Source organism: Rhinolophus ferrumequinum, chromosome 17, assembly GCF_004115265.2.
Source record: "Rhinolophus ferrumequinum isolate MPI-CBG mRhiFer1 chromosome 17, mRhiFer1_v1.p, whole genome shotgun sequence".
NCBI classification, from domain to species: Eukaryota; Metazoa; Chordata; class Mammalia; order Chiroptera; family Rhinolophidae; genus Rhinolophus; species Rhinolophus ferrumequinum.
Genome location: NC_046300.1, coordinates 64,590,417 through 64,596,416, shown reverse-complemented (window position 1 = coordinate 64,596,416; position 6,000 = coordinate 64,590,417). Strand labels below are relative to the sequence as shown.

At 43.0% G+C, this 6,000-nt stretch overlaps 1 protein-coding gene across 9 annotated transcripts in view; it reads left to right on the top strand.

The window, feature by feature from the left end:
• FOXP1 (forkhead box P1) overlaps positions 1-6,000 on the top strand; it is a 564,989-nt gene that overhangs the window by 527,205 nt on the left and 31,784 nt on the right. The window lies entirely within an intron of this gene.

Here is a 6,000-nt window from a genome sequence, read left to right as displayed (position 1 = left end):
CGAGTGAGTGTGCATCAGGCATGTTTCCCAGAGCAAAACAGAAACTGTGTGGATGGATCCCTCATGTTTCATTGTCTTCTCTCTCCATGATGGAGAACAATCGAGAGGTCACTGCACACATTTTAAACACACACATGGACACACGTACAAACATACATGTATATAATCTCGTATTTGGAAATCCGTTGGGTCATATTGAATGTATTTTATGACTAGAGAAAATAACCTCCTGCCGGTTTTCCTGTGGATCACAGTTGTGAGCAACCAGACATTTTTAATGTGGGCTCCACTTCCTGATGTAACTTGTTTACGAACCAACATATTTTAACAATAATTCCAGTCTTGGTATAATTAATGGGAAATTAGTTTCTAAAAGTAAAAATTGGGTCAGAAATGGAGATTATTAAACGTACAATTGCAAAAGCCTGACCCTGCAAACCCCATTTATGCAACCGAGTTCCGAGATGCATTTGACTGCTTCATGACTCACGCGGCTTCTTCCTCTGCTGGTTTAGTGTAGGCAAGAGGTTAGCCGAATAGGGGGAATTAAAACAATGTTGTCCATTATATTGTTACCAGCCATCGAAAAGCCTGTTTTATATGCGAGACGGCACTGCTGAGATATATGGAGAGCCCTAGGCTAAGTACAGAAGATAATTACATTTGGAATTTTACTGAGTTAAGTCATTTACAGCTTCAAACAGTTGCTGAGAAAAATCAGCCAAAACACACTTAAACTTTTTGTTGTGACTTTTCAGGATAGAAAGGATTTTTTTTTTAATTAGTTATCATCTTCTATGACAAATTACATTTTTTTAGTAAGATGGTCTCAAAAGTTATTTTCTTTAGCTAGTTACTATTTTTCTATTCAGACAATAGATATGAACTTATTAGAATAGTAGGATATTTATACAGGCAAAGGGTGCATCATAAACCCCCCCCCCCCAATTTTTATGTAAGTCTTTGAAAACGTCTTTAAATTTTGTGTGTTTATTGGGAAGGAAAAAAGTAGTATAATTTATCTCTCTGCAAAGTTCACTTATATTGAAGTATAGTAAGCCCTATAAAAATTGGATTCAACAGAACAAACCTTACGTCCATTGCTACCTGAATTTACGTGTATTAGTGGTAGTGTTTATAAAGTAATACAAATTCCAGCATTTGTTAATTGATAAAATTAAATTCTTAATGATTAGCTAGAATAAATTGTTCACCAGAGGTGCTGTCATGGTTCACTCAGGTAGGCATTCCAGGCTGCAAATTTGAGTGTGGGGCCGTTGTTACTCAGGAACTGATTATTTTATTTATTATTCCTCTCTGTCGGCAAAGAGCAGGCGAGAGAGAGAGAGAGAGAGAGAGAGAGAGAGAGAGAGAGAGAGAGAGAGAGAGAGAGGAGTTAGTGGATGTGACCTGGGAGCGGTCCAGACTGGTACAAGGATTCTTTGATTATTTGTGGATTTCATTTATAGATTTCCCTTCATCCTTCAGCTCCAAATCAAACTAAAAACAGGCTTCTCACTTTGTGATAGGAATCCAAGAAGATTATCTGGCCAGAAGTTACTATGTGGTAGATACCTGTGGTATTTCGAATAATAGTTTTGCTTGAGAGTACTTGACTGAAAGAAGAGACAGGCTAATTCTGAAGGGGTCCGTTTCTTCAAAGCCTGAGAGAATGGTGGAGTGTTGAAATAGTGCTTGTTGAAAGCAGGGGTTAACAAACTACAGACCATGGACCAAATCCCATGAGCTAAGAAAACTTTTTGCATTTTGAATAGTTGGGGAAAATCAAAAGAAGAATAAATTGTATGAAATTCAGGTTTCATTGCCCATATAAAAGGTTGTATTGGAACACAGCCACACCCATTCATTGACGAATTATCTGTGGCTGCCTTTGCATTACAACAGAAAAGTTGAGTAATTCCAAGAGCCCCCATCATGAGCAAGGCTGACACTATTTACTCTCTGGCTGGCCCTTGCAGAACTTTGCCAGGCTATCTCTGCTCACCAAAAACAACAGTCTCGTCACTGTATTAGCAGCTGTTTGCTTGTTGTTCCTAGCTACCTGAAAGTCTGCTCCGGTCTTCTTACCTTTTCCCTCTTCGCCTCAGTATATAAAACGATCTGGTCCCCACATGGGTGAGGTTTCCTCCGTAGCAGCTTCATAAGATAAGGACCTGCCGATCTTCAGGGTGTGAAAAGCTGGCTGATGGAAGTGTATTCGTTCATCCCTTCATCTACTCATTCATTTGGCACACGTTACCTGGAGCCTATAACACAGCAGGAACCTTGGAGTAGGAAGGAATACAAGAGTGAGTAGGACACTGGGCTGCCCTCCGAGTTCTTACATTCCAGAGAGAAAATAGCAAGAAGTAAGTAATTTTTCATTGGCACCGCCCATCGGTTGCGCAGTGCTAGCTGACACTAGAAACATGTTCAAAAGAGTTTCAGTGCTAGGCAGGGCCCAAACCAAAACAGATCTTATCTATTAATTATTATTCAATCAGATGAAATACAGCAGAAAACGTCAACAGTTTTTAGTATTTAAAGAACCCTTGCCCTGCTGTAGAGTTAAGAGAAGCTGTTATCAGGGACTGGATTGAGAGTCTGCGTTGCGGACCGGGCACATTGGGACAGTTTGGGGCAAGGTGCAGTCACACTCCAGCCAGTCTCATTCTCGGCCTCCTGCTTCTCTGATGTTCCCCGCTTCTGTGTTTGTGCTGTCGCACTGGCTACCTCAAGCACCCATGTCTGGCAATGTATTTTTCCATTAACAGTCACTGTGCCCACACATCCTGAGGTATTGGGGAGATGGGGTCCCAGCAGCAGCAAGAATACTTCGAAGAGGGGACCTTATGCTTCCGTGGACTTCCTGTGTGTTACCCACTGGCATCGGCCCCCTTCTCTCCGCTGCACACTGGTGCATCACCTCACCTAGAGGGACTGATGCCCGGGCCGTGATGGACCCAAGAGCTACTACTGCCTTTCCCTCAAAGAAGGCATTTCCCAGTCCAGGAAATACCTGAACCTCAAGTACCTCTAAGTCTATTACACAATTACCATTTATTAACTTGAATTTGAAAAACGTTTGCACCACATAGCACTACAAGAAAGAGCAATCCAGGTTTGAACAACTCCCAAAGCGTCAGAGTAGGAGAAGTTTCTCCCACCATCCAGACTCACAGTGCTTCTCTCTGCAGAGCAGTACTTCGGGCTCTGGTTGGTGTTTACATCTGGGAGAGAGGTCACACGTGTGCCCTGTTTTAAAAACAAGCCCAATAAGCTCAAATTGGATCTTCCAGTAAAGAACAGCAGAGGTTCATTATGTCTGCCCTAGACAATCATCGTGAAAGGATCCCACAGGAGAATTGGGGAGGGCAGTCAGTCGGCCTCAGATGTGACCGACACTGGTGAAAGCCCCTGGAGTGCTGTCCTGTGGACCTTTCCAGCCCCTGGAATCTAAACCCCAGAAACCTCAACTCTGACCCAAAACAAAGGTCCTTGTAATTCTTAACCTGTAGTCAAACCTCCCTAAAGAATCAGATGCAATTTTTTCTTTTCTTTTTAGTCACCACTGTTAGCCTTAGGAGACAGTGGCTAGAGATGTCTCCCATTGTGGTGCTATCTGTACAATACTGCACTGGAATCAAACGGAATAGCCTGTAAGGTTGTAATGGTGGGAGTTCAGGCAGCCAGGGAGAGATCAAGCTGGTGCGCTATGGGGTCTGACTTAGACCTGTCTCACCAGTGCTGTGCATCTTGTTGGAAGATATCAAAATATATAATGCATGTTTTCTGAGCACTGGACGCCTTACGTAGACCTTATTAATAGGGAAAGGTTGGTTAATTCAGTTCTCATGTTAAATACCCTGTGACTTGTCTCACTGAGCTGAAAGAGGAGTCAGAAAGAGAACTTAGTGGGCATTCAGAGCCTTTTTGAATGTTCATACTGCATTTCATTATCACAAAGACAGTTGTAATTTTTTCCCCATGTTTTATCAAAGGACTAGATGGAGGATTAACCCCCAGCTATTACCTGGAAGCCCAACATGAGCAACCTGAGAAGTGTGAGGTTCTTACACTGTACACTTAGGCACATAACATGAGACAGGTGGACATCATAGAAATTATTTGGGTCAAGGATATGGCTTTTGAGGTCAGGGAATCTATTTTGAGATTTCATCTGTTAGATGTTCTCTGTTGACAGATTCTTCTGAATGATACCTAGTCGTGGAAATGAGTTAGAACTGGCGAAGAAAAAAATTCCAATACTCAATATGCATGGTCTTATATATAGGTCATGAAATGCACAACTCCCTACCCCCAAGACAGAGGGGCAGGGGCATAGGAACTGGAAATAAATGGAGAGAAAGGATTGCCCACCCCAAATGCTACTGGCCAGGATTGTAAGGAAGCACTTGAACCTTCCCTGATAGTTGAGTACCTATTGTGTACCAGACCTGGGCCCAGGGATTTAAATTCGTACTAACCCAGTTACAGAGGTGGGATCGCCCACAACTTATCTCAACCATCAAGCTGTGGATAAGATATCATAAAAGGTGTCTCAGTGGCTGGAACAGAATTCCATTTTGGGAAAAGGGAAAACCATCCAATTTAAGAGACAACAGGGAAAACAAGTCTTCTGCTGGACTTACCCCTCCTAGAAAGCTGAGACGTTCCAGACGTAGATACATTTTTCTGGCCACATATGCGGTATTGGTTTTAATCTGTTCTGACTTTAATATGACTTGCTCAGTTGTCCGCAGTCCTCTGGTGTGTGAAGATGGGGTTTGAATGAAAGAAGAAAGAAGCCTTGGAGATTCGGCATTTCATCATGCCCACAGCTTACCATGTGTCAGGGGACAGGGCTCAGGACAGGCTTCCTTCGAACCCTGAACTTGGAGACCTTTTAAAGTTAATATTGAACGCAGTTAAGGGGACAGCCAATCTGATGGGGTGGTCTACCTGGCCTAGGCAGGGGGTCGGGGTAGAGGGGTGTGGACCTTTTCTTCTTTGACAGTTTGATTCCATTCCCTCACTATTCATCAAGCACCTATTGTATTCAAAGCACTGGGTGTAGGTAAGTAAGGCCTCTTCTGTCCTGTAATGTGCAACCTAAGAGGGAGAGTAAGACTAGCACTTCTCTAAATGCATAGCAGGCAGAATTGGGGGGTGGGAGGTGGGGAGGGGCATTGTGGAGGTGACCCGGGAAAGGGCGATTAGCAAGGACTTTCCAAGTCAAGGGAACCACTTAGGTTTTACCTGATTGTAGGCTGAGGTAGAAGGGTGATGGAAGAATTCATTGTTGTTTTCATCTGTCTATTTAACAGGAAATGGGGTGATTAGACATTGCGGTTGCTTACCTGGAACTGAGAGACTCCTGGGACTTGGGGTTTTCAGTTTCAAAACTGGGATGAGTTGGTCACCCTAATGATGAGTTTGAATCCACTGGCTATGGAAGAGACCTACCGAATGGTCCATGTTCTGCTTGTAATTATTTCATGAAGGAGCTTGAAAACCATTTGATTGGATACTTACTGAGCTTCTAGTATGTGCCAACGCACTATTCTAGGTACTTATGCCCTCATTTTCATGGAATCCTCACTACCCCTCTGAGTAGATTCTACCCTATTTCCTCAATCCTAAGATTTGTTTTTTAAAGGAAAAATCTTAACATTTGGAAATCTTTATGTGTCACACTTAATGAGCATGTTTAATGTATTTCTTCTTATCCTTTGCAAAGGTTGGCCTCTTAGAGTCAGAGAAATCATTTTCAGTGCCTCCCTCCCGATTTTGCAGATGAAGAAACTGAGGTTTAGAAGGTCTAATTCACTTGTTCAAAGCCAATGGCAAATAATGGACAGCACCCAGCCCAGCCCAGCCTTTGGAACCATGCTCCTTTCATGGCAGTGCTGGTTGTACCCAGCGTCGTCATGGCCCAGTGGGGTTCTATGCATGTACCCAGGAGTTGCAGATCACTGATTTTAAGACTTGGATGTGGGG